General features: G+C 32.6%; 1 long non-coding RNA gene across 1 annotated transcript; it reads right to left on the bottom strand.

Moving 5' to 3' along the window:
- Positions 1 to 11,095: 11,095 nt before the first annotated feature.
- LOC139906778 (uncharacterized) lies at positions 11,096 to 13,219 on the bottom strand. The gene is made up of 2 exons (XR_011782703.1): positions 11,644 to 13,219; positions 11,096 to 11,579 (listed from the first exon to the last, which is right to left on the bottom strand). It is a non-coding gene; the product is annotated as an uncharacterized lncRNA (long non-coding RNA).
- Positions 13,220 to 13,561: the final 342 nt, after the last annotated feature.

Genomic DNA, 13,561 nt, shown 5'->3' with positions numbered 1-13,561 from the left:
ATGGTTATAATAAATTTTGATTTTCAAACTTCAAAATATTCCACATTACTTATAAATTTTTTCCCGTCGTAGAATACTCTATTTGTAACTGATTAAGGGAATTTTACCTCATACAATCGGATGTTCTCTACTATAATCCTTAACTCGCGTTAGCAAAGTTCTAATGGTATACTATGAAGCTTCTGTTTCTTATAATATATGATTTCAAAAAGTCTGTAGTGTATAACAAAGACGGCACATTTAAATTTTCCTTTCATTATTTCAACGCTTCATTTAATCCATTGACATTTAACATCTTTGCGGAGAAGTATGCAATTGGTTTAAATAATCTTGCATAATATGCCATACATTTACTAAAATTAAAGGTATTGCACAAAGAGGTTTGGATACCTATGAAAATCGAGTTGGATCACTCTCGACATATAAAAGCGCACAAACTACCAACACTACCTTATGCTTACGGAAAAATCGATTCAAATGATGTTTATCAGAAACGGAAGAAAACAATAACTACCGAGAATTCAAACAGAGATCTACCAGAGTTCAAGATTGTCAACAATGTATTGTAACGATACCCTATTTCCAAAACTTGGGACACTGAAGCCGTGATCAAAGACATCCGAAATTATGGGAGATCATATATATTGATTAAGAGCAATCGTGAATTGATTCGAAATAGGAAGTTCCTAAGGCTAAACAAATCAGGGATATTGTCTGAGAATCCCAAATCCGGAGAAAAAAACATGGAATATAGAATGTCGAGGAGGAGTGACTGAATAGAAAAAAAACTGTTCAATTTAATATTGATTTCTAAATTGTGTATATATCGAAAAAAAATTAATTTCATTTATAACGTTATGCATATTCCCTTAAATCTTAGGGGGGGCATGAGGAGTTGCGTGCATATTTATGTATATTAAGTTGCGTTGCATTTTATGTAAAGACATTTCCTATATATTATCTTTTATATAAAACATAATAAAGGAGTAACTTGAGAGGTGAAGAATTATTCCTAAGTGCAAAAACCTAATCACTGCAATTAATTACATATTAATTAGGGTCTAATTTTTTTGTGTTATCCAGACGGGGTGCAGATTTTCTTCCATTTCAATTGAAGATAACCATGCTCATGATTTTGTGTTTACTTCTTCAATTTCCGAATAGTTCCTAATTTTCTTCCAGGGTCTATTCACCAAGGATTTTCCACAACAGTTGAAATGATTAACGATTCCTGATTGTCTCTTCGCCTTGTCCTCCTCATTTCAGTTAATTGTGACTCAAATTAAACTTTCCAATCTTCCTTTGTTGCTTATAACTATACAATATCTGATATGCCGATATCAGAAATCTTGTACCTTTTCGATTTAGCCTCAATTTCTACAATTTTCTCAGTGATAATTACATCAGCAACCTCTTCGCAATAAATTAAAATAAAAGTGGAGACACGTTCCATTGCCTCACCAGAACCAAGATATTCTATTAAACGAATTTCTTCCCCGTCAGATCCAACCTTAGTAATGATGTAATTACCTAATTCTAATTATATGGACAGTTGTTTCATTGCTCTTCAGTGATTCATTGAATAATAGCCCTAACCTATGAACTACTAGGGGCTTAATTCCCCATGGTTTGTCCATATTTTAGATCATGTTATTAACAAGTTCAGTAGGAGTCGTCATAACATTTAACTTACTATCTCCCACAGAACTCACTAGAATGTCCGTCTTTTCCAGGTCATTAACGTACTTTACCTCCTCCATAACTCTACATCAATAAGATAGAGCGCCAAATTCTTAGGATCTGCTATTCCTTGGAAATACATCACGCCCAATTCGGGGTTTTTTTCCGTTTTTACCTAGCAGATACAAGCTTACGAATTTTAATTCAGTAATTTCACTCACTATATTGTTTTTTCCCCAAAGTATATTTAGAGACGTAAAATCTTCTTCAGTAACTTCGCATCCACAATGGCACTTTGGGAAACGTTACCTGATGGAGTTCGTCCCCTTAGGAATTTCCCGGTTTCGTTTTTGCTATGGGGGAATCTTGTCTGATATACCATATTTCCCAACAATTTTAACACTTAGTTCCTTGTTATACCTAAGGATGATAATTTTGGTAAGGATACAAAGGCGTGCGAGGAGGAGGAAAAAAATACTTATGGTATTATTGTCCATTGACTAAAATAATAAACATCTTCCTCTCTCCAGAACGTTATTAATTCCCGCTTTTACTATTCAATGTTAATATAATATTAGATACTGATAGTCGCTAGAGAACTGAACAAAATGCCTAAATATCGTCTCCTTCTGTCTGAATTTCTGGACCAGATGAGAAACAGATGGCTTGTCGGATTTGTCGACATAAATGTGACTTTCATCCCCTGTCTAGAATTAAACGCCACTGATTATCCTCATCTCATATCAATAGCATGGATATTCATCTCAAAAATCAAGTTAATGATGAATACATCAAGTCAGACTTTAACTTTAATTTCAAAAAGATGTTTATTGGATGTAATGGAGTGTGACGTTTTCAAATCTATAGTAACAGATAAAAAACATCTAAGTAGTATATCTTCATTAAACATTTTACTATTAAATATCATAATAATAAAACAGGCAGCTGATAATCACATCAGTATTTTAAACAATGGTACAATAAGTCTACAATGGTACTTAAGACTTAATTAAGAATTAATATTCGAATCAAACGGGTGTATCACTTTTCGCTTCACCCCAGATTAGCCCTAAATATACCTAATTGGATTGAGTTTTTATTTTTAACTCTCCTTGCATTTACAATTAATTTCTATAGACACCGTGAATCATGAAGACTTCAATCAAAGATTACACTTGACTCTCTCTTCAACACCTCTCTTCATAATTTTTCTTTTCTGCACATGATCTAACTAATCCTACTGATTTTTGAAGTTCTAATTGGGAAATAATTCGTTGAAGAAATATAAATTGCCTGAAATAGATAAACAGATAGAACGACTACATTGGCCACAGGTACACGAAATCATTTAAATATAATATATACATTTTATACTCTAACTCATACCATTCCCTTAAGTCACATGACAATTCAATTAGCCGACAACTATTCTTTTGTAACTGACATAAATTATTTTTGGGATCTTCCAATACATATTTATTTAAGAACGTACAGAAAGATCTAATAACTATCCTTCGTATGAACACAGAGCTAATCTAAAGGGTAGACAGTGATTTTGCGAAGTGATTCTACTAAAACGTAATACTAAGAAATTTTTCGTCTCCTCTCCTATACCTTATTAATATTACATTACTAATGTTCTCCTCAGAATACTTTTTAAACAAAAGGTCCTACACCGTACTTACAACATGAAGATGTTACACAAAAATCTACTTTTAAATTACTTAACATTTGCATGTTGGCCTATACCAAAATAATAATAAAATAAAAGCAAAAGTTGATCATGCAGACGGTATCCTACCGACTGCACCAATAATTTGTAGTGTCATTTTCTATGCAATCGAATTGCAATCGTGGAAAAGGATACTACAAAGTTACTTATATTTTTTTAAAAGGATATCTAGGAACAAATGTCTAAGAAGTATTCTATCTATGGATATAGGGTACATTGGAGACTACTAACAATATGATATGTATTAGGTTTCTTAGGAGCCTACGTTATACACAATTGAGATAGGGCTTAATTTTAAAATTTAATAATTTAGGGTCATGGAGTCTTTGATCGTCAATGATATCTTGAAGAAAATTGGGACCTAATTTGATGTTGTTGACATTTCTTGAAAGAACATCCGTAGTGTGGTTTAATTTTCCTGAAACATGCTCGATTCTCCAATTAAACTCTGCTATTTTTTCCATCCAATGCCCACAGAAAATGTTTAATACTTTCTTAATAATAAATAATTCCTTATCAAAAGTTGAACATTTCTTTTGCGTTTCAGATAAGGCTTTAGACAAAAATGCTAGTGTGTGCCAGCACCCATTCACTTTCAGTTCCAGAACGGCTCCCATTCCACTATCAGACGCATCTGTTGTAAGGGCTAAAGGTAACAAGTTGTCGTGGAATGAAAGTTGAGAAATTTAGGATAAACTATGTTTTTTTTTCTTTGTTTTTTTCAAAATTCTTTATTTGGTTTATATATTATATAGAACATACATATATATAAATAAACCAGAGCAATTTTGTAAAAAAATTACATAAATAAACATTAAAGTTTATACATAACTTTCTGGGGTAGAATTTCAACTAAATATCAATCTTTGAAAAAACAACAGTAAACATGCAAATTAAAAATTATGATAAATATTTGTTAAAATTTTTTAAAACCCTTTTTAAAGTACTTCGATGATTTTTTTAAAGTTGATGGCAGGTACCAGATTTCTTCTCCTTCCAAATTCCATGACTCACATCCTGATTTAGGAATTTTCATTGTGAGAGAGACATAGTTGGCTGAAGCTGCCAAGATGATACCTCTCAACTCACGAATAGGCCGATAGTTAGTTAGTTGGCTGGCGATGAGGGCTTTACAATTAAGAATTGCAAAGTCCAGAGCCCTTGTTACCTCAGAAGTTCCACCCTTCTTCTTTGAAATTCCAAAAAGAACAAGACGTTTAACATATTTTTCTTCCCATTCATCTGCCCTATTAGATTTATAGATACGAAACATTTTAAGATATAGATGGCAGGGCAGTCTATAAGCACATGAAGTGTGTTATTATATATTTTCCCAAAGTCTTTGCTGGGCTTAATATATTTAATACAATCTGTGGAGATTTGTAACTGCATGGTAAACTTTTTATCATCATTTATTCCACTCAGAGAAGACACAATTTTTCTTTTACAACCCATAAGGAGGCCCAAATGCTAACTATGCAGCTCCAAGATTCAATTCACAGCTGCATCAAAATTTAGGGGGCCATCTTAATGTGCCACGGGCATGGCATTGAATAATATTTTGAAGAATTAACAAGTGGAAATCTTATTCGACCATCGTTGAGCAATTCTTCCGAATATAAATTATGAACCGTTATAATATTTCGTGTGATTGCACGTTCTTCTAAAATTGAGGGGACCTTTAAATTTCTAAAAAACAACTTTTTATTTATATTTTGCCAAATTATATAAATGGTTGAGTCATTTCTAAATTCAGTGGTGAGCATCCAAATTATTCTCTGAGCTGAGCCCCGAACTGGAAAGATCAAAGATGTAATTTTGTTGGTCAGATTAGTGCCCATCATAACCCAAATATACAGTTTTAGGTTTGTTATACTTCTTCTCCATTCTACTGCTGGATTTCTTGAAAAAAATTTGGAGTAAATTTTCGGGATAATACGAGATAGTTGGGCTACTCCACCACCTATATGGAATTTAGGTCTCTTCATAACTTCGATATAATTCTAATAAACCAAACAATTAAGCCATGTGTCTTCGTCTAAAATAGCTTTTTCAGCTATTTGGGGACTTGATGTAGCCTTATATAAAATTAAAGGTATTACCAAATTGTTATAAAAGTCAACTCTTTTTTGAAGGTTGAATCTTTTCCAAAAATAAATTCATTTGTGGACGGAGATCCGAATTTCGTTCCAGTGATATTCATGAATAGCACTGCATTCCAAAATTTCCACCATTTTTCTAACTTTGCAACTTCCAACTTTAAGATCCTCTTCAGGGTTACAAGAGCCCAAAAGGTAACATAGAGGTCATATTATTATTCAAAGCCAATCCTGTTTTTTCTTGAAACTTCCGAACATAATTAAGTAAGACTTTTATTCTGGCAATCAGCTGAGACTCAGAATTTGCCTCTACGGTTAAAGTTACATCATCTGCATTAAAATCAATAATATGCTGAGATCCCTCAATGCTAATCCCAAAGCCTCTGTACCTCTTTGTAACACCTAAAACGAGTTCTTCGATTACAACTATGAAAAAAAGTGGAGCCGAGGGGTATCCCTGACGACAGCTCTTTTTCTAAGATGATTGGCTTGCTTTTTAGTCCATCCATTGAGATCGTTGAAGTGCCGTTATATAGCAGTGTACGAGCAGGGTTAAACAAACTATTCGGAAGTAACTTTTTTATAGATCTAAGAATTTGCCTATGTGAAATAGAGTCGAAAGCTTTGTAGAAGTCTATTGTTATTATTGCTCCAAACTTCTTCCTACTTTCCACTGTGTTAATTGCAGCTTGAATATTGCGTGAAACATCGGAAATTTTCCTATTCCTTTAAAATCCTAGTTGTACAATGCCAATTTTTTTGTTAAGAATTGGTTGCTTCTGCTTAGACAATACTCCTATCAATTCTTTTTTTAATTTCATTTTGTATTTATCGTCTTTAATCATCCATTTTGGTATTCATAATTGAGAAATTTTATAAGGTTTGTGTAATTCCAAGCAGATCAATTTATGATCAGAGGAAGGTTCAGGTTTATAAAATATCATTTGACCATATGAGTCAATGTAAGAGAAATCAAAGCTAAGTCAATTCTGGAAGACTGATTCCCTATCCTCCAAGAAATTCCCTCTTCCGGATTGATTTTTTTTTTTTTTTGTTAAGTCAACATGATTCAACTTAAGAATTATATTTTGTAGAGCGCTAAGGTTTTCATAGTGTGAATTAAATTTATGGAGATCAACATTTAAATCCCCAATTAGCAGGAACGGAGTTGAATCCTTTATTTTGTTATTAAAAATTGCTTGAAAAAAAGAAGTAGACCTTTCATTCGCCCTTAGGCATTTATAAGACTGAAACTCATCCCATTTAAAGAAATTTGGATTTTATGCCAATACATTTTTTTTTAAATAAGAGTTAAGACTCCTCTATTAGATCAATTTCCAGTAAAGAAACAATGGAATCTTTTAGGTAAGCATATGGGACAGTTATTATAGGAAGAAAAAGAGATCTCTGATTTAATATCCTGAAGACAAACGATGTCAGGATCCAATGACATCAAGTGATTTATTACTGCATGTATCGATCTTCTATCTTTACCCCTAATTGTATTTAAAGAAATGATCCTATTGATGCCCATATTCAATGGAATTGGAAATTTTATTCGGAAAGAAGTCCACAATTAGGGTCTGTATTTTTATGTTTGATAGCTTCATTTTATAATTATGTAAAAAGTAAATAAAAGGATAACAGGAGTGGTCCACCATCTATAAAGAAGCACCAGACTCAGAGCTTTTTGATTGTTTTTTCTCTCTTACAGGGGAACGATCTCTTTCTGGTTTACTTCTTTTTCCTACAGAAGAAGCACGAGTACGACTTTCCAGAATTGTATGGACGTCCAAATGAGGCTTGGATTGTTTTTTTGGCTTTCTACTTTCTCCATCATTCGTCTTATCATTTTCAAAAAAGAGAACATTCGTTTCCCTTATCCGAATAATCGATATGCATTTGTTCTACATCATCATTTGCCGGAGCATTGTTTACTCCAGAATACTTCTCTTCATCTGTTTCTTCTACAGTTTGGGTCTCACAAACTTCTTCAATTTGTTTTTCAGATAGAAGATCTTGATCATTTCTGGCAAACTTATATTTATCTTTTTCTTCTACAGTTCGGATCTCAATAACCTCTTCAATTTTTTTTCTCGGATAGAAGATCATAATCAATTCTGGAAGAAGTTTCACTCCAGAAAACTTTAGCTTAATTAAATTTCCTTGCATTGATAAAATTTGACGTATAGACGAAGGATGGCCTAAAATTTCCACGATGTAGTCACTGTCACGCCAAATCTCCTTATAACATTTTGTCATAAATTGGCTTTTTTTTTTGGGATAGTGATTTATAATTTCCCCAAATTGCTTCATCCATTCAACCACATTTGCCTCGTTTACTCTTTTGAAAGTATTGATAAGCGTGACAACCCATTTCTTCTTTTTATTAATATTATTATTGTCAATTGCATTTATTTTAAAAGTGAAATCCTCAATTGATCTGTCCATATTTCTTATTTTCATCAAATTGCATTTTTTTAATTCAACAATTTCACCCCTAACGTCTATAGGGAATCTAGTATAAAAACAAGCTTGACTCAGACAAAATGTAGGATGCTCATTAAAACCATATTTGATTGTTATATCGTATAAATCAATGTGTTTAACATTATCTCCTCTAAAGCATAAACATTCTATATTTTCCATTTTGAGCACAAAAGTCTCCCATTTAAAGTTATTGTCCAGGTTCACCCGAACCGCTGCATCTCTATGAATGCTTTTAACTTCCTTCAAGACATTTTTGTAACCTCTTTCACCAATCCTCGATGGTTTCCTGATATTATAATCGGGAGGTTTAGTATGCATATTTTTAAAAAAAAGTTCCGACTATTTCTTTATAAGTAAATAAAGAAAGTTATATAATATGTATTTTCATAACTTGAAAAGCTCTTTCACATTCATCATTATATATAAATTTTTTCTTTACAACTGGAAATACCATCACTGTCCATTTTGACAAATTTTTGATGAATTGTGAATAGAACTGAACCATCCCTAAAATTTTTTGGAAATCATCTGTTGATTTTGGAGATGAAATTCTTATAATAGCTTAAATATCCTAATTAAGATATTTAAAACTTTAATTTTTTTATTTTAATCTAGTCATTTTCTATTATAAACTATCCTCATAAATCAAAGTAATGATGAGTTTAAATGACGGGGTAAAAATAGATCAATACTTTTCATGTAATCAATATCATTTGTACAGTAAATATTAATAAAGGGAAATCAAAAAATGGTGAAATTGCGTAAATTGTAAAAATGTATATTAAGAAAAAGAAAAAAATGTGCAAAAAATTAATTTATACACAATATAACTATTGCTCTTTATAAGGAATTAGTATATTTTCCGGCAAATGATATTTGAGAACTATTTGAAGGGAATGCATCTTCACCTTGTATTTAAAAAAAAAAGGAACTCATTACATCCAATCCAAGTATTTATTTTTTTAAATCTGTCAACATAATATGCATCAATGCTAAATTCTTCACCACTGACTTGATTTCGTAGAGGATATTTAGTGTTGAAATTTATGCATATTTTGGTCATGTTAAAAAAAAGAAAATGAAAATAAACATGGTAGCCCTGACAATTTGAAGAATTTTTTGGAGGAGAGCAGCTTTGCTGTCATGACGTGTAATTAGATCAGATACAATCAACTTTGGCAAAGGAGGGGAAGAAGGAAATTAACAAGGACATTGTCAAGTCCAAGGTGACTATACCAGGTATGCGCCTATGAAAGGAGACTTTAAAAAAAAAACTTACGATTCAACAAGCTAGCAGGTGGCTATAGAGAAATGCGGTGGAGCGCTATCATCAAGGAAAATTACCTTCTGTTGCCTGGCTTCATATTTGGGTGTTTTTGCCGTATTGAATGGTTGAAATCTGTTTTTGAAAACGTATGCCAAACCCACAAGAAAGTTTTTTTTTTTTTTTTGCTGTATGCTCTACTAGCATTTATACAATCAAATCCATCATTAACTATTTGAATTATTCTAGACATAAATTCTTTCTTGTGCCATAGATGAATAAAATGCTGTACATTGTGTTAGATAAAAACTACACCGCAGTTCTAACTCGTTGTTTTACATTTCCATTACATTCAAAATGGGATTATTCAGTCATTTTGAATGTTTTCTTACACTCACCACAATCTTGTTCAAGAAGGTATAGGAAGTCCTCTTTAGTAAAACTTGCAGAATCACCATCCGAATCATTGAAAATGTATCCATGACTTAATAAATGATTTCAAAATAATTTTAGCAAATGAGGACGGTCAGGGAAGGCATAAATTCAGCTTTGTTTATCCGCAGGATTTTCAAATGAAAAGTTGTCCGGAGAGAGGCTTTCATTAAAATGCCAGCTTGTTAAAGCCTTTCAATTATGGAGAACAACAATTTATTTTTCATGTGTGTCGAATTTCACATATATTGATTGCTTCGACGCATAAAAAAACCCTCTCAACATTGCAAACTACATTTTTTTCCAAGGTTCAAATACTTGCCTATGTTGTTTCACAAGCTCTTTCCTTTCACACGTTTCCTTGCGAATATCTCTGGAAGATTTGGGTGCATCTGAACTGAGAGAAGCAAAGGGAATATGGAGTGAGGGTACTGTATCTTTTTTGAATTTCTTGCTGGCCTTTAAGACAAAAAGCTCAGACTGGAGATTCTGCTAAAAATCATTGGATGTAAAATGCCTACCACCAATCTTAGCATTCTTAATATTAACAAGATCTTTTCTCCTGAGATCCAAAGATGCGGTAGCATCACGTTTTTCAGAGGAGGAAATGCAAATACTGAGCATACCATAGATTGGGACAGCAGGGCATGCCACAAACACCCCTTGAACCTCGAAATGATGCCCTTTTTGCTTAGCAGATCAAAATTAGTGTATTTCACTTCAATGAAATTATCTGAACTTCCGCAACAGTGACGTTACTACGTCAGCTGAGTAACCCAACGCCAACCAGTCTGCCTTAGAAGATCGTTGTTGCCTCAACTTTGAATATAGTCACCTTGGTAAAGACTGATTCCGATGTGGATCTCTATTCTACTCTGAATACAACAAGGACTTAGAATTATAACTTTTATAAAATACTCAAGATTATTCTCCATCTTTTATGAGCACACACGAATGTTTAATCAAGTTTTTAATATAATTGAATGTAGTATGAAAGGACATTCACTACTCAGGAGCTAAATAATAATGACAACAGCGAATTGAAAAGAAAATTGATTCTTCAGATGTACTACACCTACTGCTAGCTAAGATAGTCAGATTTTGACGTCATAGATAATAACAACGGTATATTAACAGCATACAATAATATAAATTAAATGATTAATATCAATAGTATATCCTCTTTGACGACACTATTAAAAAGCATAGTGGATGAAAAATATTAGTGAAAAAAGCGTTATTGTATAATTTTTTATTTCTATTAACTTTGTGCTAAAAATTGAGTATAATGTTCAAAAAAATTTATCAACTATTTTTTGAGTTTTTTATTCAATTGTATTCTATTTTTGTTTTCATATACGTCAAGATTGTTGTGACTTTCAATTAAATTATAAGGTATTTCACGTTCTATAACTATTTTAAGACAGAATGTATTTAGAATTTATGTACACATAATATAAAGGAAAGAAAGAAGTGTAAGTTGATGTGAATATATATAATTATTAATATGCATATGCAACACTTCCCTAATAATTATGAACAATATTAATCAATAAATTATGAAACATAACAATAACAAGCGTATGAAAATTAAATACTCAAAAATGTAATAATGAAAAATATATGAAAAATATATGAAATATAATAATGAAAAATATACAAAGTGAAATAATTTAAGCAAAACGAATTAAGGTGAAAATCTATTAATCGGCTTCGGGTCCGCTTGGATCGGCGTAAATTTAGTGGACCATAAGGAGGGGAATCATTCTCATGTTAGGTACTCAATGCCACGTTCTTTACGCCAAATTTTGAATTCCTCCGATAAGAACAAAGCAGCATTATCGGTTATCAATGTGTGAGGATAACCAAAATGAGCAAAATCCTGTTTTAAAAGATCAATGGTTGATTTAGTTGTAATTGATAAAGTAGGATGTATGCAAGGATACCTTGAATAAGCATCTTTAAGAAGTAAACGATTAGTACCCATAAAGTTTATAGCATGGTCATATGTATTTGGCTGCATGGTTTTTCTCGTAACATCCAAGGATGTACTGGGGTTTAGAAGGTTTATTCTGATAATCTCCACAAGGAACGCATCGGCGACAGACTTATTCAATTTCTTCATCAATTCTTGGTCAATAAACTTATGTGCGAGCTAATTGATTCATCCACTGAATTCCAAAATGTATTGTATGTAATAGCTAAAATACATCATTATGTAGGTTCGCAGGTATGACTACTTGTGACCCTGAAACCAAAAATCCATTATAAAGAGAAAGTGATAAAGAAATTGGCCAGAATCTTTGAAGTTCTGAGTCTTCATCATTGCTCTTTGGAATCTACCCTTCTCGAGTGAACCTTATAGCTTTGGATATAATGGGGTTTTTGCTTGACTATTTTACCAATGATCTTCCTTCAACTGACATTATATCTCTATAAAGGATAATATTTTCCATAGCCAAAATTACTACTAGAAACAATGATCCGTAACCAAAATGATTTTTTTTTTTCATAAATGCATTGATAGAACTTTTTTAATTCAAATACAATAGTGAGAGCTTCCTTCTGAATTTCGTTATAATTATTTGAACTTGCATAAGTATTTTAGAAGCATTAGAAATGCTCCCATCATAGAAAAGGTGAGAAAGTACTGCTCCAATCAAAACATTAGAGGCATTGCAAGATAAACCAAGAAGAAGATCCCAATGGTAGTGTACAATTACATTTTCTGAATAAAGATATTCCTTCTAATATCTAAAAGACTAATCCTGTTTTGAATTCCACTTCCATTTAATCTTTTTCTTTGTAAGCTCGTATAGTGGAGCTGAAATTAGTAGAGAGATTTGGGGATAAAAAGATAGAATAAACTGAAAAGACCCAAGACAGGCTTTGAGACCTGAAAAATTCTTCTAATTTGATAACGTCACCTACTTTAGGTCATTTAGCAATTCCCTCACTCGATAATACCTGAACTAAATATTCGACAAACGGTTAACCAAATTAACATTTCTTTATTCGACATCCAAGACTATTGTCCTCTAAACGTTGAAATAAATTTTGCAAATTATTGTTGGGATCTTCAGCATCTCGTCCACAACCTAGAATATCATCAAAGTATACAGCTACTCCTTGTCAATCATTTGTCAGTTGTTCCATTATTTGTAGAAAGTATTTAGGTGCAGATTTTATAGCAAAAGGAAGACATTTTTGCACGAGCACTCCCTTGTGTATGCTGAGAGCAAGCCTTTATTGACTAAGAGGGGCCAATTTCATATGAGTGTAGGCGTCTGCAAGATTGATCTTTGAAAATCCATAGCGTCCTCCAAATTTCCCCATTAAACCTTCCGATAGAGGAAGAGAATGGCGGTGCTCTTGTAACGGGGGATTAATAAAAACCGAATAATCTCCATATATACGGAACTTAACTTTTTTTTTCCTGGCAGAACCAATTTTTTAATAGGAACACCAGGAGTCCCGTATTCACAAAACTGGTTAGACTCCCAAAACACCTATAGTAATCCCTTCTCCATAGGCTTTTTCTAAATGCAACTCAAGAGGTAGGGGAACACGCCTAGCCTTACAAAAAACGGGTTGAGCATTACCATTAAATGTTACATCCAAGGCGAAATCTTTCCGACATAGCAACTCTGGTCTGCATAATTTAGAAAACTTCACACACAGCGCCCTATATTGTTTTTGAAATCAGTTTTTTTAAATTTTCAAAACTACGTTCACGGTTTTGTGTACATTTAACACATCATGTACAGATATCCCTAATTCACGAATGGCACTCCTGCCCAACAAATTTAAATCAGGAATCTCGGAAACTGTGAACAAATTTTTGCAAAAATCATCCCGATCGTG

This window comes from Lepeophtheirus salmonis, chromosome 12 (assembly GCF_016086655.4).
Source record: "Lepeophtheirus salmonis chromosome 12, UVic_Lsal_1.4, whole genome shotgun sequence".
In the NCBI taxonomy this organism is placed as follows: domain Eukaryota; kingdom Metazoa; phylum Arthropoda; class Copepoda; order Siphonostomatoida; family Caligidae; genus Lepeophtheirus; species Lepeophtheirus salmonis.
Note: the sequence above shows the minus strand (reverse complement) of the source record. Positions and strands in the feature narration are given on the sequence as shown.